Raw genomic sequence first — 26,707 nt, 5'->3', positions numbered from 1 at the left:
CTCAGGTCATTCACACCAACATGGACAATGACAGAGTCATGTTTGTACTTGTTCTGGAGTGACCTGAGTGCTTGTGTTATGTGGCAGATCCTGGCACCTGACAGGCAGCTAACTGTAACCTTCTCCTTGTCCAGCCTAGTTAGTGGGACATCAGTGTGCCTGACTATAGAGTCACCTATTACTAGTGTGTTGGGTGCTTTGTGTCCCTGCCCAGGTAGCTGACACAAATACAGACACACACACACACACACACACACACACACACACACACACACACACACACACACACACACACACACACACACACACACACACACACACACACTTTGAGAAGAGTTTATACAACCACACAGACACTCCTGGGAAAGGCTGGCACCGGTTCTCCAGCTGTGCCCCTTTTTTCCAGACTATATGGTAGTACCAGCTGCCACCACCCACTAATATTTATCAGCTACTCAAAGGCCCTTAAAAGGGTGTCCAATTATTACTGTGCAATATTAGTATCCAATTGGTAGTATAGCCCAGGGCTAAAGCTATTGGAATGGCTTTGTTCAATTTTATTAAAGGCATGCAAGTACTCTCAAGAGCTTAAATTATCTCTACAAAAACAGCCACAGTTGAAAGGGTTTAAAAATATTTAATAACAAATAGTCAAAGCCCAAGACAATACTTTTTACTATACAGTCAAGAGTTCAGAGATCACAGACAAATACTTAAAATAATTCAGTAGTACAGTTCTGACATCACAGAAAAACACTTAGTCTAATCTTTCTAATATCTAGCTGTTTCTAAGAGAAAACAAAAATCTAAGATAAACTCACATATAGAGCAAGACAGTGCTAGTGAGTTGGATGGTCAAGACAAAAATGTTTAGTGCTCTCTGATTCTCTCTGTTTTTAAAATCACATTCCTGGTTCACATTACATCATTCTTCATACTTCCCTGGGTTCCCAGGCTAACAGAAACTACATTTACATCCTTCACCTCTGGGCAGAAACCAGAGCAATAAAGGACATTTATGCATGCAAATTCTGGCCATTAACTCTGGCCTTAAAACAATAGGCAGGATGCCTCACTCTAGACTTACTTAACATCAAAGGGTCACAACATGCTTTACTTGGTCAATAGAGTGCACTGTTGTTGCATTATTTTCCAGTTCCACATGTAACACTATTTTTATGATTTAAGACAACAGCCTGTGGTTTACATTAATATTTACAGATGACAGAATTATCTCCAAAATTCTATCTGGCTAGGTTGGCAGCCTTCACCCATCTTCACCCAATCTCCACACAACTATGGTGTCAATCAATCCATAATTTAATTGCTGACGTAAAGTTAAAAGACATAAATAATAGCCATATCATAAGTCATAAAACATTAACTTAGTTATAAAACTACATATATATATATATATATATATATATATATATATATATATATATATATATATATATTCCCTACATATATAATTTAGTACAAGATTAATACAAAAAAATACATACTATCTTTAAAATTTTTTGAGATTTAAAACACTAGACAGAGCTACTACATCATAAATACCAGGTACTATAGTGGCATTTAAATAAATCTGCCACCAATATTCTCTATTTTCTAATAGTGTTTTTCAAGGGCCACCCCTTGGACCATTTTTTACCTGTTCTAAAACTACAAATCCAAATTTATGGCCATCATTTTCCTGAATATGTCTAGTCAGGGCATTGGTACACTTAACCTTCCCAATATCATAATAATGCTCATATATGCACTGCTTTAATTTTTGTTCCATTTTACCAATATAATAAGCTGTGCAATCCAAGCACTTAGCAGCATAAACTACCCCTCTAGTATTACAGTTAAAACGGCCTTTTATGGAAACATCTTTACTACCTAGTACAATATTATTACATTCTAAAATATGTCTACACTGATTGCACATACCACATTTCCTCATATTCCCAAATTGCCATTTTCCACATTATGTGAAAGAATTGCACCAATCCTTCAAATTTTTGTTCCTCTTATATACAATATTTGGACAAATTCCCCCTACATGGCTTATATTTTTATCCATCCAGATAATTTCCCAATTTTTTTTCATAATATTAACTATATTGGCACTATCTTCCGTAAAAGTCATAATAAAACTATTATTTGGATATGTATCTTTCTTTTCCCTTATCTCATTCTTTCCACTATTACCAATTTTATAAGTATTATTCATATTACTTATTAGTAATGTTTCATTACATTCCAAGTTCCTGTTTAACCCCTCACAGTAAGTACTTTTATTCAATATAGGGCTATATATACCTAACAATCCCTTCTTTGTAACTTTCCCTGAGATTGCATCCACTAATGTTTTGGGATAATACCTATTCAAAAACATTGTTCCTATAAAATTAATTTCACCCATAAATTCATTGTTCAAAGTAATCATCCTGGCAGCCCTTGCCATTTGTCCTTTTATGACTGCCTTTTTAATATGGATAGTGTGGTTACTGGAAAAATGAAGGAACTCATTAGAATAGGTTTTCTTCCTATGAACAGAAGATTTTACATAGCCCCTAACACATCCTTGGTTAAACAAACACCCAAATATGCAATACTGTTTGTCTCTACAGCATAAGAAAATGAAAGAAACTCAGTTGAATCATTCAAAAAAAAAATCAAAAAATTCCTGTAACAATTGTTGTGGACCACACCATTCTAGGAAAAGGTCATCCAAAAAGCGGGTATAAGTTTTATAAGTTCCATATACTTTGATTTAAATAAATATTCTGCTTCCCAGTACTCCATAACTGCATTGGCATACAATGGGCCCACTGGGGAGCCTATAGCTACCCCTCTAACTTGCTTAAAATAGTGGCCTTCATAATAAATATAATTATTATCCAATACCAATGCCATCAGCTAGGTTAGTGTGTTAATTTTATCCTGGTCTACATATAATACACTTGTAAAAAATTCACTAAACCATTTTAGGCCCAGTTCATGTGGGATACACATATATAAATCCTTCACATCCACTGTAACTAATACAAAATTATTCAATGAACAAGTATTTAATTGATTACATTTAGTTAAAAAATCCCATGAGTCCTTGCTTAAATAATCCAATGTTGCTATACCGTCTTTTAATTGACTATCAATATATTTTGCTATATAATGTTTTTGATTGTCCCCCTTTCACAATTGGGCGTAAAGGTGGATCATCAAGATCCTTGTGTATTTTGGGGACACCAAACATATTAACAACTTTAGGTGTATTAATATACATAAACTCATGTTCTTGTTCATTAATCTGCCCCTGAAACAGTAAATCATTTAACCAATAATCAATTCTACTATAGGAAATGTTTACTTCATTGATAGATGCTTCCACATAACTTTCATCATATAACAGATTCAACATTTTTTGATGATAATCAACACAATCCATAACAACAAGGCCACTGTCTTTGTCCGGTTGCATTAATCTAATGCTCCTTCTTTCATTTAATTCTTGCATTAACTTCCTCTGGGCAAAAGTAAGATTCACATTCATGTTAGTATCACCTGGGCTTTTAAGTAGATGCCTTATATCCATTTCACGAACACAATCAAAGACTTTTAAAGTAGGGTGCAACTCAGGGGTAAATACACTGGGTACATATAAAGAATTACCAATTACTTTTCTGTCCCATCAAATATTATAGTTAAATTAAGCTTTCTTACAAATAATTTTAGCTCAGTAATAATTTCAGTCACATTTGCTCTTCTCGATGGACAAATGTTAAGACTTTGCTGAATAAATCAGCATGCACTGTTGTAAACTGAACACTACTATAATTAAAATTGTTGAAATCACTTGTACTGTTCACAATGCACTGGTAAGGTAAATCCACATTTTCTTCACCTACTGATTCTGGCATTGTTGGTTCCTCGAGCCAGAACCCTTCCTGTTGAAATTGTAGCTCGTTTTGTAGTTCATCCGTGATGCAGAGTTCCTCCTTCTGTTTCATATCCTTACTAAATGCCACAAGTTCTCCAGCTCTAATGGGTATTTTTGGAACCCCTGACTCATTGCTGGTTTTTCACCTCACTGATTTTCCCCTCTACTAGATCCTGGGTTGCCATCATGTACATGCTGTTGAGTTCCTGGTGGTTTGGGGTATGCTCTACCGTTTACATAATCCAAATGGTCCCATTCTAACTTCTGGTTCTTCAGCTCACGTATAACCTTGCTGACATCATCCACTTCCGAGAAAATGTTAAGATACTGTGTTTTAACTGAATTAAAACACAAATCATTTTTAATATTTTCTTCCATAGACTTAATCTGCTGATTTAAATTGTCCATCTGTAGGGTACTGTGTTTTATCAAGATATCAAGCAGTTTGCAGGCCTGCTTATCAAACAGCTGCAATAGTTCACAATGCAATGTACTATTCTACACAAGTCCCATTGGAAATTTCCAGTACCTTAAGCCCTTTGGTATCTGCTTTCTTTTGATACATTCTTTAAAATATGTGTTCTCATGCACTAGCCTATGGTATTTTAACACAATGTTATAGAATGAATTAAGTGCATTATGTATAGATGAATTAACATTGTTATTCATAGTCATTGATTTATCTGGTTAGTTTAACCATTGTTCTAAATCCACATTTGCATCCATATTCCTATCCTGTTCATCCAAACCTATTACAGGTTCTTGTTGATTCAAATGTCCTTGACCAGGGGGGATACTATCAAAGAATACTTCACTTTGGGAGTGACCATAGTGGTTGCTAGATCCATTAACACCCTGAAAGTTGTGAAGCAATTGCTGGACTAATATAGTGAAGTTCTGAACCGACTGTTGCAGAACTTCAAATTCCCTCCGGGGAATATAGGAAATATCATCTTGGGTACTTCCAGCAGCCATACTATAAAAACAAAATGCAGCAACAATCCAAGAAAAATACCAGGAGTACCAGGACAATACACCAACGAACTTTATTAATGTAGAAAGCGCTTTCAGTTGGACCTTCCAACCTTCTTCAGACAAATAATCACAATAAAAGCACTCATTATATACACCTATAGTGTCAATCAATCAATAATTCAATTACTGTCTTAAAGTTAAAAGACATAAAAAATCCTTAAAAATGGTTATGTCATAAGTCATAAAACATGAAGTTAATTATAAAACTACATAAATATACATTATATATATATATATATATATATATATATATATATATATATATATATATATATCTCCCCCTACATATGTAATTTAGTACAAAATTAATACAAAAAAAATACATACTATCTATTAAATCTTTTGAGATTTAAAACACTAGCTAGAGCTACTACATCATTAATACCAGGTACTATAGTGGCATTTAAATAAATCTGCCACCAATATTCTCTATTTTCTAATAGTATTTTCCAAGGGCCACCCCTTGGACCATTTTGTACCCATTCTAAAACTACAAATCCAGTTTTATGGCCGTCATTTTCCTGAATATGTCTAGTCAGGGCATTGGTATACTTAACCTTCCCAATATCATAATAATGCTCATATATGCGCTGCTTTAATTTTGTTCCATTTTACCAATATAATAAGCTGTGCAATCCAAGCACTTAGCAGCATAAACTACCCCGCTAGTATTACAGTTAAAATGGCCTTTTATGGAAACATCTCTACTACCTAGTACAATATTATAACATTCTAAAATATGTCTACACTGATTGCACATACCACATTTCCTCATATTCCCGGATTGCCATTTTCCACCTTTTGTGAAAGAATTGCACTAATCCTTCAAATTTTTGTCCCTTTTATATACAATATTCGGACGAATTCCCCCTACATGGCATATATCCTTATCCATCCAGATAATTTCCCAATTTTTATTCATAATATTAACTATATTGGCACTATCTTCTGTAAAAGTCATAATAAAACTATTATTTGGATATGTATCTTTCTTTTCCCTTATCTCATTCTTTCCACTATTATCAATTTTATTAGTATCATTCGTATTACTTATTAGTAATGTTTCATTACATTCCAAGTTCTGCAGATCTCTCATGTAACCATCTGTGTACAACCATGCACCACCTTGCCAGAAGCATTTGCACAATTGAATGCACAAAATTGGCTTGACAGAGACATTGGAAATGATTCCATCAAAAAAAATGAAGGTGTGAAATGCGGCAGTCACATCTGGCTATGTGTGACACATACCCTGTTAGCACATGTTTCAATGTTAAAAAATGAAATTCTTTGGGATGTTTGTCACAATCATTGTTGCTTAGAGATAAAATGCTATGAATCATGACATGTTGTGCTGTTGGGACTTATACAGTGCAATGACTGACTAGTGCCACCTCAGAAGTGAATCTATGAGAAAAAGAAGGCTAAAATGGTAAACCTTGCTTATTAACTCTCAGTGCCACAAGAGAACAAACTTACTTTTTTTAAATGTTAAGTTGAGGTATACTAATTTCAAAATTAATGGAACTGTACAAAAACTTCCTACATGTTTGTGAGTTTAAGTTCTCATGGTACTGAATTTGTATGAAAAAGCAGTATTTGTGGTTATAAATATATTTCAGATGCATGGAATTGCATTACCTGAGTAATACTTGTTGGGACAGGTTCCATGTGATAAGTCATACTAATTATAATAAAACTATTGTGCACATTATACCTCAGCAAGCACATTTTAAACTATCACCATCATCATGGTTCACAAACTTTACACAAATTATATTGGAATTATGTAATAAGTATTAATGGTACTTGTGTTGCAGAATTTTTATTTGGAATTGTCATTTGTATTTAATGTTACAGTCCTAATAAAAAGTTTATGGCAAATCCCATTCTTTTCCTCTCTGTAAAAGTATTTTCAAACTAGACTTGAACCCTGCATATATATATATATACTAATCAATCACACTTGCAAGCCTTAGCAAGCAGTACTTCTCAATGCTCATCCTTTTATTGCTATGGAATGTGCACAGAATTGTGTGGGTCCTCACCCAGTGCTTATCTGGCCATACTTCATGAGACTGTGTGATGCATGAATGATAATTAGTTGACACCTGATTTCCATATTCACAGAATGCTCATAGGAGAGCTGAGGTGGTGGTGCTGCAGTAGCGTTGTTGCCTCACAGTAAGATGTTGTCCTGTTCGATTCTCAGCTAGAGCGTCATCTGTGTAGAGACATGAGTGAATGGGCATACCTTCGTTGAAGGTTGTGCATCAGGGCTGGCAACTCAGCAAGTAAAAATCCACTGCCAATCATTAGTGGACCGGAGTTCCACTGTGGCGACCCCTAACCGGGAAAAGCCGAAAGACACAACAACAGCAGAGTGCTCATAGGAGAATTTGTGCTATATAAGCTCATCTTAAGGCACTTATATCATGTTAGGGGATACTTTTTGGATCCCCAGACTTTGACATTACTCTGTCCCAGCAGTAACTGCAATTTGTTGGTTACTTTCATACAGATTCTGTAAAGGTATCTGGTGTTGATTTAAACCATAATTTGTTTTTCTAACATTTCTAATTGCTTAATTTTCACATAGCATTGGGTACTGTCTGCAGTTTGTCCTTTGTTGTTGTTACATTATGTATAGCAGTTTTTTTTTAAGTAAACTCAGGTACTGTTACCTGCCTTTATAGCAACATTTTTCTAAGAATGTGAACACATATTATTAAAAATTGTTACATGAGTAGTAGCAGTGCCAAGGTTATACTGAAGTCCATCAAATGTGTAATGCCTGCAGTATGTGCCTGACATCAAATGAAAGGTTATCTCAAATTTTAAACATGTTTTTGTTCATATATTTTGTGAATGCTGTCATCTATTATGGAATTGCACATTCTTGTCATCCTTAAAGTGTCTTGTCAATGTTTTTATTTTTATTTATTTATGTATTTGTTTTATTTATGGGAGGATTTTAAAGTTGTATATTATCTGTGTGTAGTCCCAGAGAGCAGTGTGTTTAATTTCTGTAAATGATGCCTATATGCATTTATATTTCTTTATATTTCTTTCATTGTTAGCTCCTTTTATTACTTTTCTGTCGCATATATTTGTGTTCTTTTTCATTACATACAGGGATGTGGCTCTCAAGAAATCTGGCCCACATAATCCACCATTCTCAGATGCTGACAATGAAGTGATAGTGTAGCCATACCATCGGCATGGATCATACATGTTAGAGTCGGAGCTAACAAGTCTTTCTATGACCATATATGACTCCAGGTAGTCGATAATGTCTATGCTATGGGTGGCCATGGCCATGATTATGGTGGAATCAGACATGGACCAGTGAAATGATCACCAAAACCAAAAAGGAGCTGCTGCTATAACATGATAATGAAGGGCTAATTGTGGTGATCTTGCTACAAAACCACCACTGAGTGAGATGGATGATTTCCTGTCCACTGTAAAGGATCCAGGCAGATCATTGGAGGATTCAGAGTAGTGGTTAACATAGGTGCTGATGTAGAGAATAGTGAAGGTCTCTACTGGTGAAGTTCCAGCTATGCCATAATAATAATTATCTTTTTTTTTCTAAACACCTTTATTGAATTATCACTTATGGCGCAGGCAAATTTACATTTATACAAACTAATGAAACTGCATTAAATATTAATTATTATCATATATATATATATATATATATATATATATATATATATATATATACACACACACACACACACACACACACATATATATATATATATATGTAGAGAGAGAGAGAGAGAGAGAGTGAGAGAGAAAGACTGAGGGGTGGGGGGAAGACAGAGATTGAGATACAGAAAGATGGGGAGGAGAGAAGGACAGTGGAGTTTAGAATGTGTATAAGATCTTTCTTAATATGTAGATTTAGTTGATGCTGTCATTTATTGTGTCATTTGAATTATAATGCTTATCATCCCTCCTTATTCTCCATTTCATCTGTCTAGGCACATCTAGTACTGATATTCCACAACCACATGCAAATGGTAAGGACATTTTTTTTCTGATACTGTATAGAAAGTGATTTAAGTATACAGTAATTCTTTTTTAAATGCACTTGCTTCTATTATTAATTAACTTCAGGTTTGCCTATTATAATTTTGATCAGTTTATATTCTGATTCTCTCCTTGTTGTGTTAATTACTTGTTGACAAGGGTGAGCCTGCCATTGACACTGTACAAGCCCTTACTCCTGATGTCAAAGTTTTGTTAGCCTCTTATGATGGTGGTGGTGATGAAGAAGCACACTCCAGAGCTTCAGGGGTCAGTCTGACACTAAGGTTGTAGCTCTCACATTCTCCTGCCTAGATTTTGGATGCAGTCAGTATGCCTACATATACCCATGACACAGAACCATTGGAGACAGGACAGGTTAAAAGTGACATGGTTGATTAGGGTAGTGTGGTTAATCAAGTTACAGAGCTGGCAGAGTCTCCCCATAGCCGTTGTGAGGATGAAGAACTATACAGGGGTGTTGGTAGAGGACCTTGGAAAAGGTCTGCTCTCCACCCTCCCCCTGATGTTGATGTGTAAGCAGGTGCCACACAACATATGTATAGGACCATCATGGAGGCACAGGCATGTTTCACCAGGGCCTTGAAAGACATAGTCCGAGTACTGCATGTTGTGCTTTCTGACATGTGAGATGCCTAAACCATGTGGGTGACTCCTTGGACAGGATGAATGACACACTGGATTGAGCAGTATTTGCAATGGAAGGTCTCCTAAGGGAGGGTGAGCATCCATGTGGCTAAGAGCCGCTACATCATCAGATGTTAGCCAATGTTGCTATGAGGTACCCACACACACACACACACACACACACACACACACACACACACACACACACACACACACACACACACACACACACACACACACACAGTAGGCCACATAGTCATGGTCATTATAGTCTTGATGAGATCTAATCCAGCAGTCATCATTCACATTCAGATATCACCCCAACTTCTAGCCAGGACCATGGATATAGCAGTGTAACTCCTGGCAGGGGTACTTCTCCTGGCTGGTGGTGCTGATGGTGAACTGACTCCCGTGTATGACTTACAACTGTCCTACATATCAGGACATGGTGCTAACACAAGTGCTTTGATTGTGTTCATGCAGACCTACACAAACATTAATAATCATCTTGCCCATACCAACTCTCTCACACACACACACACACACACACACACACACACACACACACACACACACACACACACACACACACACACACACACACACACGTATTTAAAATGAATGATATAAATGTGTTGTCCCTGGCCCTGACAATGGACACTTTTGCTGATCAACTGGTTTCTCACTCACTTCTTTTGTGCCACTCTTAGTCACCTGACAACACTCCCCTTCACACACCCTGCTCAAGTGATGATGACTGTGTCCTGCCCTTTGCACATTTCTTTATGACTTAGGATTACCTATGTCTGATGCACAAAGTGGATGGATAATGCTTGCTTATTCAAATGATTGCTATAAGTGAATGTATTGTGGAAAATTATTTCTTATTGTTCTTTTTCCTGCTCATTTGAATTCTTGATCCTCATTGCATTGTGTTGTATTCTTAGTAATGCAATCTTTCAACTTACTAATTATTGTTTTCTCATAAACGTGTGCAAATGATGCTACCCTTGCCCTTGTCACTACTGGGATATCTACACTGGGGAACTATAATGCCTAACACAGATATGGATGGCACAATGGTATAGTAGTAGCATTGTTGCCTCATGACAAGAGGTTCTCTGGTTTGATTCTTGGCTGGAGTGCCTTCTGTACTGAGTCTGCATGCCCTCCCTGCGTTCGTGTGGGTTTTCTCCAGGTACTCCATTTGCTCCCACGTTACAATGACATGCGTCTGGAGCATTTCTCCCCAGGCTTCATTCCAAGTCAGGCTTTCCTGGTAAACAATTGTTAAATAAATAAAAAAATAACACACAGTACTGGGCAGATTCATATATGTATATTGCATATAGCAGTCCTGAGTTACTGCTGGCATCGCTCTACAGTTCCATATGAGTGGCATACAATACTTGTGCATGAAAGTACTCTGTTTTTTACATGTTCAGCACTTACCTTTTTTAATAATCTTGCTATAAGATGTATGTTCAGGGGTTTACTTCTGTCTGATGTAACCACTAAGCATCTTCATGGCTATATTCCAAAAAGTAGTGGAACAGAGAGCAAAAGGGAGGACTGAGTGTAACAGCTCTCTTTATACATTCCTGAATAGCTCCACCATGTTATATTGCTTAATTTGCATGTATTTCAGCTATTTATGTCTTCATTAGTATATTCAGATGCTTACCCTTGTTTTGTGAGTAAGTGAGAATTGTAGGGGTGTTTAATGAATATCAAATCATGTGTGAGTACACGCAATTTCAGCACTAAGTGTAAGTATTCATGAATCTGGCCCAATATTTCTGATAGTAGTATATATAAGATGAGGGCAGTGAAGTTATAGAATTCTCTTTTTGTTCACTAGTCTTCAGAGACAGTTTTGTAAGTTTGTTCACATCTTTAAGTACACACATTTAGCTCATCCAGCATATTGTCATATTTTCTACTATTTGATATTTTATTGCTGGTATCATAATAGGCTTTTATCAACCATTAATTTTTCTTTTGAGTATGTGATTTTTAGAGTTAAACAGTTTATTTAATTATTTTATTACTTAATTGTATTAAATTGATTAATTGACATCTAGAGTATATATTTCAAAAGGGAATTGTGGATACTTTTCAATTCTGATGAAGTCCTAATATGTAAGAATGAAAGGTCTCATTTCTACAATAATACTTTTGGATTATTTGCGATCTCTTGGTGAATTTATTTGGTTTTAAATCCTTATCTCTAAAGACAATTCTCCACTTCATTTGTTCATGTATCAACATGATGTGGAACATTGCACACATGGCAAATGTATAGCTCCTGGATTCTGATACTGTATGTAACACTAGAGGCATCAAAGCAGTGGAAATAATGTTCATTACTTCAAATACACGTTCAGCCATGCTGTGAGTCTGTGACAGTGTGGTGCTGTAATATGCATCCTTTGCCATGGTATGTGGGTTTATTATCAGTGTCATGAGCTATGGCACCAGGGCATATCCAGCATTACCAATAAGATATCCCTGAAGGGAATGAGAAAAATTGCTGATATATGTTGCACATGCACATATGGAAGAGCTGGGGGCACTGCCTGGGTGAAACACTAGGTTTACTATCAAAATGAAGAATGACACTTCTTCGTTTCTTTAATATGTCATAAAAAATGTCGGAAATGGAAACTTTTTTGATACACAGTGTCGAACGTCAGTTGTCAGATGTCTTCATTTGATGCTATTTGAAATAGCTGTAGGTGCCTTTAGACACCCAGGCTATTCTGATTCTCTTGCTGTTAGACTTTCATGTCAACATCATAAGGTTTTTACGGTTTTGCAGGGGGACAAGCCCCTCTGCACCCCCTGTAACCCCAGCAAATTATATATACCAACTCTGGGATTGCACTACAGTGAGGAAAGGGGTAAATTCCCTGATCCTCACTGTACCACAATCTCCATTCACATTGCCAAACTCATAATGATCAATGGACTGTATACTGAAAGGCATGATAATGTGACAAAACTGTTGCATTGGGGATTGTGCAAACATTATGGTACTCAAGGGGTCTAAAAACACTGGAAACATAAGCCACAAAGCATCATTGAAAATGAAGAAGTCTATATCACTTGGGATCATCCATTACCAGCAGTTCAAAAGATAGATGCTAGAAAACTGGATATAGTGGTCCAGGAAAAGAAGACAAGAGTAGCATTTATCACTGAAACTGCCATACCCAGTGACTACAGTGTCCTGCACACAGAGAGACATAAAGTTATAAAATATCAGCATCTGCAGGCAGAAACAAGAGCAATGTGAAAAAGATACCCAGACAGTTCCAATAGTAGAAGGAGCAATAGGTCTTATAAAAAAAGAATGTACAGTCATATTTAGATATGTCATCAATACATGTAACTCCATATGAACTGCAGAAGGAGTCATTACTGGACACAGTGTGGGTGATGTGAATAGCACTTCTGGCTGACATCAAAGATGAAACAATACTAATTTCATGAACTTTAATCATACTTTGACTTAGGAATGGGGTCTATTCCCATCATGGTATTAGTAACCCAAAAGACTTGGAGAAATTAAAAAAGCACCAATCATGCTGTACATTCGTTATTATGAGTTTGGACTATTGCAGTTCGGGATTATGCACTTTTGAAAGTGTACTTTCCTTGAACTGACATTCAATCAAATGTACTTCCAGCTTTTGATAGTAAACCGGAACACTAACACTGTATATTATACATTGTGCATTTTAGACCATGGAGTGGAACCCCCTGTGGTTGCGATACCATCATTCCTGTGTCCTTGGCGGGGCATTGATGGCAACGTGGCTATAATTAATGCAGTGAATACCTCCAGGAAATGGGCTATATCATAGAACTCCCTCACTTTGTTGCTTCTTTCTTCAGTGGTAAAGGGAGGCCACATATGCTCCTCCACATGCTGTAACATGGCATTAAAAAACGTATGTATTATCTATTAGGCAGATGCCTTAGATACACTGAGTGTGTTCCCAGCTGGTTGCAAGAAAGTCCCTGTAGCCAAAAATTGTTAATGCAACATGTACCTCGGTGTCCACAGTGAGAGGTATTCCATGTACTTTGCAAGCACACATATCAGGTTGCACATGTGTACTGGCTCCTGTATGGTGTCTTTGTCCACAGTGTAACAGTTCACTACTAGTGTGGTGTAGAGGTAATGGAATGTTAGCTGCAGTTGGATTGTTTGGCAGCTCAGAGGGCTTCATTGCTACTGGTGGAGAAGGCAGCTATAAAAATGTATGTGCCTGCTAATCCTTCTGCTACCCCTAACATCATAGTGTATTGTCTGTCTGCCAGAATGTTATAGTGTTCATGACTCATCATATCATTTTTATACATTTCTGAATTGCTCTGCCATGTTAGTTACCTTCATCTGTATTCAGCTTTGACTTCATTTGGATAATGTTGCTCAGTTCCATCTCATTATATGGACATTTGCATAAAATGGTGACTGCAGTATTTCCCTTCCTTGAGTAACCCTCAACAATGTCTCTGAATCACCTCCATCTTGCACACTGCTGATCATCAAGGAATTTCGCATTAAACACTGTACTGCTTGTTTCTGAATCATGTGCATTATGTCTATATTCCAGAGCAGAGGAAGACTCAGAATAATGAATATAGTTCCTCTTTAAAAGTTTTGAGAACAATGGCAGAAATCAGAAAAAAAAATTCGAAGTGGAAGGAAAGCAGCAGCGGTGCCACTTTTGTTGAAGTGCTGGAAGCTATTGTTAGAAACTCAACAGTTAGAAACCAGAGCACCTTAATATGAGAATGCACAATATTAGATGACAGAGGAGAGAGCCCATCTTTTCAGTACAGCACACTAATTCCCCATTTGGCAATATTTTTAGTGGGCACTATTTGAAATATTCTGAGTAAAAACTGATTTGTGCCTTTATTTAGTTATTTATTGATATTAGTTTAATGGGGAAATATGAATGGACACAGGTTCCCTTTTTCAGCTGAATCCGTGAGGGAAAAGCTCCAATGTAACAAATAATACAATCAATATTTACAATAACAAAGTTTATAATAATGCAATCTTATTGAATACATAGCATAGTAGTTAGTACAATAAAATTTGTACTGATATTCACAAACATTACTATATAAGCATAGTATTCAGAATTTATAGTTAGAAGAGTAGTGTATAAGATTAGTAGGAGTAATTTAAGAAATAGAGTGAGGTATGAGAGGGACTATTTATTTATTTATTGGTATTTGATTACCGTGAAAGTCCACTGAGTAAAGGTAAACCCATTTTTGGTGGAGGCCCGGGGAGAAAAGCTCCAGGTATAATAAAACTTACATAAAAGTTTCCAAAAAAGTTTCAAGGGGAAATCAAGAACATTCCAAGAAGAAAAACAGAAAAAAATTACAAAAAATTACAAAAAAAATTTACCTGAAAATTATACAAAAAAGATAAAGGTGATAAGACTTTAAACTAATAGCAAACATGGTGAAAGTACAGACAATAATATCATGACAGAATGGTTAAAGTACTATAGAGATCAACACACCAAAGTATGCAAATAATTCAAGGCATTACTTAGGATGAACAATAAGAACATATATATGTGTGTGTGCATGTCTATATAAAACATAAAGAGGAAGGCATAAGAGGCCCATACGTAGTAGAGAAGAAGAGAGGTAGGAAAGGAAAAATAAGTGGGATGGACAGTAAAAAAGAGAAAGAGATAGGAGAGAAGGAAGACGAAGGAAGTAGAATGAAAGCAGAAGAGAGGGTAAGTAAAGGGAAAGGTGGCTAGGATTAATAGAAAACAAGTGGGGGAATTAAGTAGTTAAAGTTCATTAGGAATTGTCAGGAAAACAAAGTATTGAAGCAGGAGCAAGAATATAAATGGCATGTTTAAGTGTTATGTAGAAGTCATGATGGGATGGTAATGTGGTTGTGCGGGACTACTTCACCCTGTCGAAGGCCGACAATATCGAAGCTGATATTGGCACCAAAATGTCGAAAGCGAAAGTCATCGTGCGTGTAAACGGAACTCTCCATAAGGGGAGATTTCCATTTACTGCAATGTAGTGCCATCTCAGAGTTGGTATATTAAAGTAGCAGGGGGTGTGGGGGATGCAGGGGGGCTTGCCCCCCTGCACAGAGCAATTTGTGTTGTGTATGGGTGTTTTTTTTTTTTTTTGTGTGTGTTCGATGTTCGGGGGTTTCGACATTTTCGTGTCGATTATTATGCTGTCGACAGTTTGAGTTTTCAACAGTGTAATATAAACACGGTTGTGCTAATTCTAAGTAGTATGGTAGTTTAGGTACTACAATAAAGTGAAGTATTAGAGGCAATAAGCATGTTTACGTGTTATATACAGGTCATGATGGAATTGCAATGGGACTGTGCTAATTGTAAGTAGTATGGTAGTTTCACTACTACAATAAAGTGAAGTATTAAAGGGAATAAGCATGTTTAAATGTTATATAGAAGTCATGATAAAATGCTAATATGGTTGTGCTAATAATAAGTGGTATGACACTTTAAGTACTACAATAATGTGAAGTACTGGAGGGAATAAATATGTTTAAATGCTATATAGAAATCACAATGGAATGGTAATCTGGTTGTGCTAATTATAAGTAGTATGGTCATTTAGGCGCTACAATAAAGTGAAGTATTAGAGGGACTAAGCATGTTTAGGTGTTATAAAGAGGTCACGATGGAATGGTAATGTGATTGTGCTAATTAGAAGTAGGGTGGTAGTTTAAATTCTACAATAAAGTGAAGTATTAGAGGGAATAAGCATGCTTAAGTGTTACATCAAGGTCATGATGGAATGGTAAAGTAGTTGTGCTAATCATAAGTAGTATAATAGTTTGAATACTACATTAAAGTGAAGTATTAGAGAGAATAAGCATGTTTAAGTGATATATAGAAGTCACTATGGAATGGTAATGTGATTGCGCTAAATGAAAGTAGTATTGTTGTTTACTGCAATGAAGTGAAGTATTAGAGGCAATAAGCATGTTTAGGTGTTATACAGAGGTCACAGTGGAATGGTAATGTGGTTCTGCTAATTGTAAGTAGTATGGTTGCTTCAGTACTACAATAAAGTGAAATGTTAGAGGGAGTAAGCATGTTTAACTGTTATACAGAAGTCACGATGGAATGGTAATGTGGTTCTGCTAATTGTAAGTAGTGTGGTAGTTTAAGTACTACAATAAAGTGAAATATTAGAGGGAATAAGAATGTTTAAGTGTTATATAGAGGTCACAATGGAATGATAATGTAATTGTGCTAATTTTTAAGTAGTATGGTAGTTTAAATACTACAATAAAGTGAAGTATTAGAGGGAATAAACATGTTTAAGTGTTATATAGAAGTCACAATGGAATGGTAATGTGATTGTGCTAATTGTATGCAGTATGGTAGTTTAAGTACTACAATAAAGTGAAGTTTACTTGGAATAAGCATGTTTAAGTGTTATATAGAGGTCATGACAGAATGGTAATGAGGTTGTGCCAATCGTAAGTAGTATGATAGTTTAAATACTACAATAAACTGAAGAATTATTGGGAATAAGCATGTTTTGGTGTTATATATAGGTCATGATGGACTGGTAATGTGATTATGCTAATTAAAGTAGTATGGTAGTTTAAATACTTCAATAAAGTGAAGTATTAGAGGGAATAAGCATCTTTAACTGTTATACGGTAGTCACGATGGAATGGTAATGTGGTTCTGCCAATTGTAAGTGGTATGGTAGTTTAAATACTACAATAAAGTGAAGAATTATTGGGAATAAGCATGTTGTGGTGCTATATGGAGGTCATGATGGAATGGTAATGTGGTTCTGCTATTTGTAAGTAGTATGGTAGTTTAAGTACTACAATAAAGTGAAGTATTAGAGGGAGTAAGCATGCTTAATTGTTATACCAATATCACGATGGATGTTATATAGAAGTCATGATGAAATGCTAATTGTAAGTAGTATGGTTGTTTAGATATTACAATAAAGTGAAGTATTAGAGGGAGTAAGCATGTTTAAGTGTTATATAGAAGTCACGATGAAATGCTAATATGGTTGTGCTAATCATAAGAGGTATGATACTTTAAGTACTACAATAATGTGAAGTATTAGAGTGAATAAACATGTTTAACTGTTACATAGAGGTCACGATGGAATGGCAATGTGGTTTTGCTAATTGTATGTAGTATGGTAGTTTAAGTACTACAATAAAGTGAAGTATTAAAGGGAATAAGCATGTTTAGGTGTTTTACACAGATCATGATGGAATGGCAATGTGGTTCTGCTAATTCTAAGTAGTATGGTAGTTTAAGTACTACAATAAAGTGAAGTATTAAAGGGAGTAAGCATGTTTAACTGTTATACGGAAGTCATGATGGAATGATAATGTGGCTGTGCTAATCATACGTAGTCTAATATTTTAGCTACTGCATTAAAGTGAAGCATTAGCGGGAATAATTGTGTTTATGTGTTATATAGAGGTCACTATGGAATGGTAACGTGACTGTACTAATCATAAGTAGTACGTAGTTTGACTACTACAATAAAGTGAAGTATTAAAGGGAATAAGCATGATGGAATGGTAATGTGGTTCTGTTAATTGTAAGATGTATTGCAGTTTAAGTACTCCAATAAAGTGAAGCATTATAGGGAATAAGCATGTTTAAGTGTTATACAGAGGTCACAATGGAATGGCAATTTTACTGTGCTAATTGTAAGTTCTTTGGTAGTTTAATTACTACAATAAATTTAAGTTTTAGCAAGACTAAGCATTTTTAAGTGTTATATAGAGGTCACAGTGGAATGTTAATTTAGTTGTGCTAATTGTAAGTAGTAGGGTAGTTTAAGTACTACAATAAAGTGAAGTATTAGAGGGAATAAGCATGTTTTACTGTTACATAGAAGTGACAATGGAATGTTAATGTGGTTGTGCTAATTGTAAGTAGTATGGTAGTTTAAATGCTACAATGACGTGAAGTATTAGAGGAATAAGCATGTTCAAATGTTATATAGAAGTCAGAATGGAATTGTAATATGGTTGTGCTAATCATAAGTAGTATGGTAGTTTTATTACTACAATAAAGTGAAGTATTAGAGGTAATAAGCATTTTTAAGTTCTATATAGAAGTTGCAATGGAATGGTAAGATGGTCTTCTAATCATAAATAGTATAACAGTTTAACTACTACAAAAAAGTGAGATATTAGAGGGAATAAGCATGCTTAAGTGTTATATAGAAGTCACAATGGCATGGTAATGTGATTCTGCTAATTGAATGTAGCATGGTAGTTCAAGTGCTACAATAAAGTGAAGGATGAGAAGGAATAAGCATGTTTAAGTGTTATGTAGAAGTCATGATGGAATGATAATGTGGTTGTCCTAATCATAAGTAGTATGGTAGTTTAAATACTACAATAACGTGAAGTATTATTTTAAATAAACATGTTTTGGTGTTATGTAGAGGTCACAATGGAATGATAATGTGGTTCTGCTAATTGTAAGTAGTATGGTAGTTTAACTACTACAATAAAGTGAAGTATTAGAGGGAATACCAATGTTTAAGTGTTATATACAGGTCACAATGGAATGGTAATGTATTTCTGCTAATTGTAAGTAATATGGTAGTTTAAGTACTTTAAAAAAGTGAAGTATTAGAGAGAATAAGCATGTTTGCATGTTATATAGTGGTCATGATAGATTGTTAATGTGATTGTGCTAATTGTAAGTAGTAAGGTCTTTAAGTACAACAATGAAGTGAAGCATTAGAGGGAATAAGCATGTTTAAGTGTTATATAGAAGTCACAACGGATGGTAATGTGGTTTTGCTAATTGTAAGTAGTATGGTAGTTTAAGTACTACAATAAAGTGAGGTATTAGAGGGAATAAGCATGTGTAACTGTTATATCGAGGTCACAGTGGAATGGTAATGTGGTTGTGCTAATTGTAAGCAGTATGGTAGTTTAAGTACTACAATAAAGTGAAGTATTAGAAGGGAATAACCAGGTTAAGTGATTTAGTGCTTTAAAGGGAGGTATAGAAAGGTGGTGAAAGATCTTAGAAGCTATGTCCTAGATGAAGAGCCGGGACAAACTCAGGAGGGATTTACTTCAAATTATGTGCTTTACATTTTTCTATCTTTTTTATTTTTTAATATATTTTAACTAGATAAACAAACTAGCCACAAATACATCTTTTAAGTGATAGCATAAGGAAACTCTTTGGATAAGGAATTTGTTTAAGGTTATGCAGTTTGCATGTAAAGACTGAGAGAAGCAATCCCGTGACTACAAACTGGCATTGTTTTGCACCGCACAGCTTTAGCTGTTTTTCTAAAATGGCAAAAATAAAATGTTTGCTTCCATATTGCCAAGCACTGATATCACTTTAATTGCAAATGACATATGGCAGTGATGGGAAACTCTGTGTAAAGCACTGAGTAATGCAACTAACGTTCTATAAACCACATGCACAATGATCCAGGCAGTGGCTAGTGTGAACTTTCTATTTATTGCACTCTTCCACCTCCACAATTAGCCTTTATTTTTAAAAATAACCACCCATTCTAACTGAGATAATCATGGTATCCAAAGCTTTCAATGCTAGTTTAACTGTTACTGAAAAAGAAAGGGTCCTTGATAAACTATACATTTGTTATGTGCTCATGGTCATGGATATCATGAATAAAAATATTTATCCAAAAAAAAAATAGAAATATATCACTGTACTGTGATACATACTGCATTAAGGATGAAATAAATGAGTGGATAAACTCCTTACTTGTGTCAACAATTTTCAGGATCTGATCTCTTTGTTTATAGCAGTTTGGATTCTGGCAGTAACACAACACTTGTTTAAACAAAGACCATATGAAGCCTGTTACCTAATTTTAAAGACTTCTCTCTGGTCTGTTTGTATACTTGGAAAAAAATCACATATAATATTGTGCTCATTTCTGTGTGTCTAATGTTGAGCAGATATCAGACCTGGAATTGATGCAGTAAAGTTGTTTTTCAAAATACTTCAGCATTTTTCATCTGAATGAGTTCTGTGGCATGCTTATTTTAGAGAGGTAACTTCTCTGGCATTTTAATTTGTCCATCTCAGCTGGATGTTTTTGTGCATCATATAGTCCTAACAAATATCATGCTTCTTCCCTCCTGCATTATCTCAGGTATGAAATTGTGAATAACAACACCTCCTTGGTATATTTTGGGATTGTACTCATAAACTGAATGACTTCCCTCTCAAAGGCATAAACCTCCTGTTCATGTCTCCCAGCTTAGCCACTGAATTCCTACATATTGCAGTTGTGCACAATCATACATAACAGTTATATGTCACTTACCTTGATCTTGTCAGTTTCCTTCAATTGGTTCCCAAAAAGAAAAGGAAAAATCTGAGGTAAATATAGAAATGTGACAGAAAACAGTAATAGTAAGTGACTACAAGTGAGTGCCAGTAAGGGATATCTCCCCAAACTAACACCATAGAATAAAAGAGAAATAGGATTACTATCATAATGTTGATGATCATTTACCAATATGTAAATGTCAAACATAACCCAGTAATGTCGATTTGGCATGAATAGATATACAGTTTCCTCTGCACCTATGCAATAAGGAACACCAGTTCTTGTTGTCAGCAGTACAACTGTACTGCACAACAATAAACTTTACATTTTTTCATGGGGAGAAACTTCTCCTGCACCCCCCATGGGGGGTGCATCTCCCACACCCCCTGCAAATTATATATTCCAACTCCGAGATCACACTACAATGAGAAAAGGGACCCTAACTACACTGTACCATGATCTGTGACAGTACTTTGAGTTTATATCTGTGAATGCACAGTGCATTCGCTGATATGAACTTTCAATATGGAAATGTTCAGCAAGATGGACATTCAAAAATCCAAATTTTGAGTGTTCTTTCTGTGGGCATCTCAACTCGAAATTTTAATGATAAACTATATATATATATATATATATATATATATATATATATATATATATACACACACACACACACACACACACACACACACACACACACACACACACACACACACACACACACACATATATATATATATATATATATATATATATATATATATACATATATACATACACACACACACACACATATATATATATATATATATATATATATATATATATATATATATATATATATATATGGATCTATAGTTAAATGCGACAGGTCATAAGAACGACACTCACTTCTTGACCACGACATCATCGACCGTTCATAATATCGACAAGTCAGGTATGCGATCTTCCCCCTTGCAGGACCCATGTTAGCACTTGTTTCTGTGTTGACACGAGTAGGGTGTTACGTGACTCTGTACAATTTACCTTAACACAGAAACAAGTGCTGACATGGGTCCTGCAAGGAGGAAGATCGCATACCTGACTTGTCGATATTATGAACGGTCGATGATGTCGTGTCGAAGAAGTGAGTGTCGTTCTTATGACCTGTCGATGAACTCATATAGATCCATATATACATATATACATACACACACACACACACACATATATATATATATATATATATATATATATATAAATATATATGTATACAATTAAGTGCAATGTGGTCTTAGTAAAACAGCCTCTCAGCTCATACAGTGGGAGACCCACCACTGTCATCTATAGCCCCTAGAGAAGAATGAGAAAAAAACAGCAACTCGTTCATGGATAGGTGCTCCCCATGATCTTTGTGACCACAAGATGCACAAGATATAGAATGACTTGACTTGATCCATTTTAAAAATATTTAAACTACTACCTCTTGATCTCCTCCCTTCAATAATCAAATATTTACTATCCATAGTGACTAACCTTTATTCCTAACCAATTTATGATATTAAAGAGGCAACAAGTGTTTCATCACCAAATGAAAGTTAACAAATGCATATCTGACATGCAAGTGTGCAGGCCAAAGACTCTTTTCACCTCTCCCGCAACAAATGTCTCAATACACTTCTGAGCTGGCTCACTTCAAAAAAAGATCCAAGTTCCCAAATAATCACAATAATGGCTATCAGGTTTCAGCTTCACTCCTGTCAAGCTTATATACCTGTCCTGTGCTTCAACAATGTTGAGAGTAGGATGACCTGGAAAAGATCTCCAACCATGATTTTCCTCCTTCAGGGTTTGATTTGTTTTATGGTGTTGTGAACATCAATGTTTTCCTTGATCTCCAAGTCCCTATTTTGTGTCCATGCATATCATGATATTCCTTTGTTTGTGTGGGGGTATCTATATTCAGTGACCCACTGGTTACCAGAGATCAGCCTAGTTGTCTATATTTGCCTGGAGATGTTATTTTACAGGGGCCAGTGAGGGGGCTTGGGAAGTTTACAAAACTGATTAAAAGAAGCTCTCTTCAGATTGTTCCACTGGGAACCTTCAAAAAGCTTAGATTTTGATAGTGCAGGTGACTTGCCTGGAGATCTTGGGAAATTTTTCTTCATTCAGATCAATTCCCACACAATTTCTTTGTCTGTCCACTGGCCTCCCTCTTTATATTCATCCTCTTCATGTATCTGCACTTTGAATCTTTGCACATAACTGTCCACTTCTACTATATCATGTAAAAACACTCTGGTACCCACCATTTCAGCAAGAATAATAGCTATATACAAAAGGAAGTCTTAAAGCCAAAATCTAAGAACTCCTTCTTAAATGGTAGTAAGGCTCATAGCAAACTGCGTAACCTCTGAGAAAAGTCTTCCAGAAAATTGGATGTCCCACTGTATGTTTCCTGTTATTTCTTCTATGCTCAACTAACCAGTCTCTAGATCTTACCAGGTATAGGGTCCTGAGTACATGTCTGCTTATCCCCCCAGTCACACACAGTGAATCCTTTCAGTCTCTGTGCTGAGGAAGAATGGCATTTGCAAGACCTTGTTAAAGACGTGTTCATAATAGTGGCAGAGGTCCTGATAGGGAACATCTGGGGCTAATCTAGTGACATGCATGTTGATATATTTTGACCTATTCTCTAGGTTGTTCTCTTGGTTTGAGCAATCACTGCAGTTTATAACTTCTTACACTGTTCCATACCTAGGAGCATATTATTTTACTGCTGCTTCATACCTTTTTGATGCTCTTCTACTGTCATTTTCAGTTGATAAATACAAGATTCCTGTCTGCTGTGATAGGCCTGCACATTGAAAAGCACTAATGACAGGCATTCAAAAAGAATTAACAGATGTTTTTCTGCAGAATCTATTTTAAAACTGTCATTTTATTTCCCTTGATCGATGGCAGCTGGGATTTTTGGGTACTAGCACTTACCACATACTCACGTGTATACTCTAAAAAAATGCAGTTTTATAACTGAGACACATGGAAAAAGTAATGTAGGCGGCCATCTTTTTTCAGTCTAGTCATGCCCCTCACTAAAGGAACTAGGATTATATTACAGTCAAACTATTGCATTTCAAGAATAATGTTATGTGACCACTTTTACTGACAACAAACATTACCAAGTATGTGCGACAAAATCAATTATACACAAGGTAGATGTATATATATATATATATATATATATATATATATATATATTTTTTTTTTTTTTTTTTTTTAAAGAAACTCTCTAGTCCTCTCCATTCCTGTCCTGCAGTCGGTTGCTGGCTCCGCTCGTAGTTTGCCTTTGCTGTGTGTAAACCACCCCAGGTGTCTCCCAGTGTTCTATACGATACCCTGGCCTCCTGCCCATGAAAAGAGTTACCTAACGGGATCTTGCATTGCTTACTGTAACTTTTCTGCCTTCCCCAAGAATCAAATACAACATTTTACCCTTGCTGTGTGTAAACCACCCAAGGTGTCTCCCACTGCTCTGTATGGTACCCTGGCCTCCTGCCCGTGAAAAGAGTTACCTAAGGGGATCCTGCAGTGCTTACTGTAACTTTTATGCCTCCCCCAAGAATCAAGTACAACATTTTGCCTTTGCTCTGTGCAAACCACCCCAGGTGTCTCCCACTGTTCTGTACGGTACCCTGGCCTCCTGCCCGTGAAGAGTTACCTAAGGGGATCCTGCAGTGCTTAATGTAACTTTTTTGCCTTTCCCCAAGAATCAAATACAACACTTTGCCTTTGCTGTGTGCAAACCACCCCAGGTGTCTCCCACTGTCCTATATTGTACCTTGGCCTCCAGCCCATGAAAAGAGTTACATAAGGGGATCCTGCAGTGCTTACTGTAACTTTTCTGCCTTCCACCAAGAATCGAATACAATGAGTATGCACCCTACTGTGACATTTATCTTATACCTTGCTAATGTTGTATATTAACCCCGCGTGAGTTTGCTAGCAGCCTACTGCAGACTTACTCTCCCTTTTACCCTCCAAGCCCCTTCCCACTACTCTAATTGCTTGTAGCTTATCCTTGTAGCTACTCAGTGTGGCCAGTAGGTGGCAGTATCTACCCATTGCCAACCACTCTATTTTACGTTTCAACATATAGTAACCTTTTCTACTAATTCTACTACGGGCCTGGTTTTGGCTCCAAAACCCTGTGAATTTTTCTGCTTCAATCTACCTCCATACCTCATGAACCAGTTGCCTTATCCTTGTGTCTCCTTACCTCTGAGCCTGTTCTCCACTTCACTGATTGTTCTTCACTGACTTGTCTTCTTCCTTCTCCTTGGCTCTATCTGACTCCATTTTCCCTTGCCTTTTTCCCCCTCCTCCCCTCTATTCAGTCACCACTCTTGCTTCTTGCTTTATCCCCTCCTTCCTCTTACCTATTTACTCAACTCTCTTGCTTCCTGCCTTATCTCTCCCCATCCTTCTTACCTACTATCCACCCCTAAATCTATATAGGGATGCCAGTACTTGTAGCACCATTTTTAGAGTAACTCTCTAGGCCCCTCCAGTCCTGTCCTGCCCTAGGCTGCTGGCTCCACTTGTGAGTAAGTGCTCTCACAAGTTATAATTTCGTAATAAGGAATACGTGCCTGTGGCACACTTGTTGGTCAGCTGTTGCTATTTCATGTAAGCTTTTAAATCTTTCTAACTGGACCATTTTTACACCTAGTTTCTGTGTCCTTTAATGTATTAACAGCTTCTCCATTGTTTGTTATCAGCTAAGCTATTTCTACCAATGCTTTTATCTGCATAACCAGTACAATATAAATACCTATCTGCTCCCATTTTCACCATAATTCAGTGATCGCTTGATATTGCAGGTGTACATTACAGAGTATGGATCACTTCTGAATAATGCAACTGGCCTCTAGTTTGTATTGTTCTATCACAGTTTTACTGTGAAAATCTCCCAATTCCAGCCGTATATGTAGAGCTGTAATTGCCTTGACTTGAAATGACTCAACTATCATTGGCTGCTACAGTGTGTCCCACTTAATGTGTGCGATAAATGCTACCCTACTATATATTAAATATTTCAAGTGCTGTTACTCATTGAAAGACTTAATACCTAAATGCTCACTCTTGAGTGTTGCATTGTACTGAACTGTAACTGCTGCCCCATTCTGTCACACTTAATGTGTGCGGAAACTGCTGCCCTACTATATATTAAATATTTCAAGTGCTGTTACTCATAGAAAGACATGATACTCTAATCGCTTGCTCTTGAGTGTTGTGTTTTACTAAACTGTAACTGTTGCCCCATTCTGTTCTTAACTTTAACCACTGTAATACTTGAACCATCCTACTGCTGAAACCAAGGCCCCATTCTATATCTGCTATGATATTTGGAATATTTAATTGCAGTGTGTTCACTGAACTGCAACTGCTGCCACTTTCTATATCTGTTGTGATATTTAAAATATTCAGCTATGTTGCGTACACTGAATTGCAACTGCTGCCCCTCCCTGTGCTTAAACTTTAACCTTTGATACATCTGAAATTCTTTTTGCTTGTTCCTGAGTACTGCTTTGATTTTTTAACTGCTGATACATTTGTAACATTCTATTGCTGATTCATTTGTAACATCCCACTGCTGATACATTTGTAATACATTTGTAACATCCCACT

Source organism: Protopterus annectens, chromosome 12.part0 (assembly GCF_019279795.1).
Source record: "Protopterus annectens isolate FY-2018-M chromosome 12.part0, PAN1.0, whole genome shotgun sequence".
Classification (NCBI taxonomy): domain Eukaryota; kingdom Metazoa; phylum Chordata; order Ceratodontiformes; family Protopteridae; genus Protopterus; species Protopterus annectens.
This window is presented reverse-complemented; position numbering follows the sequence as displayed.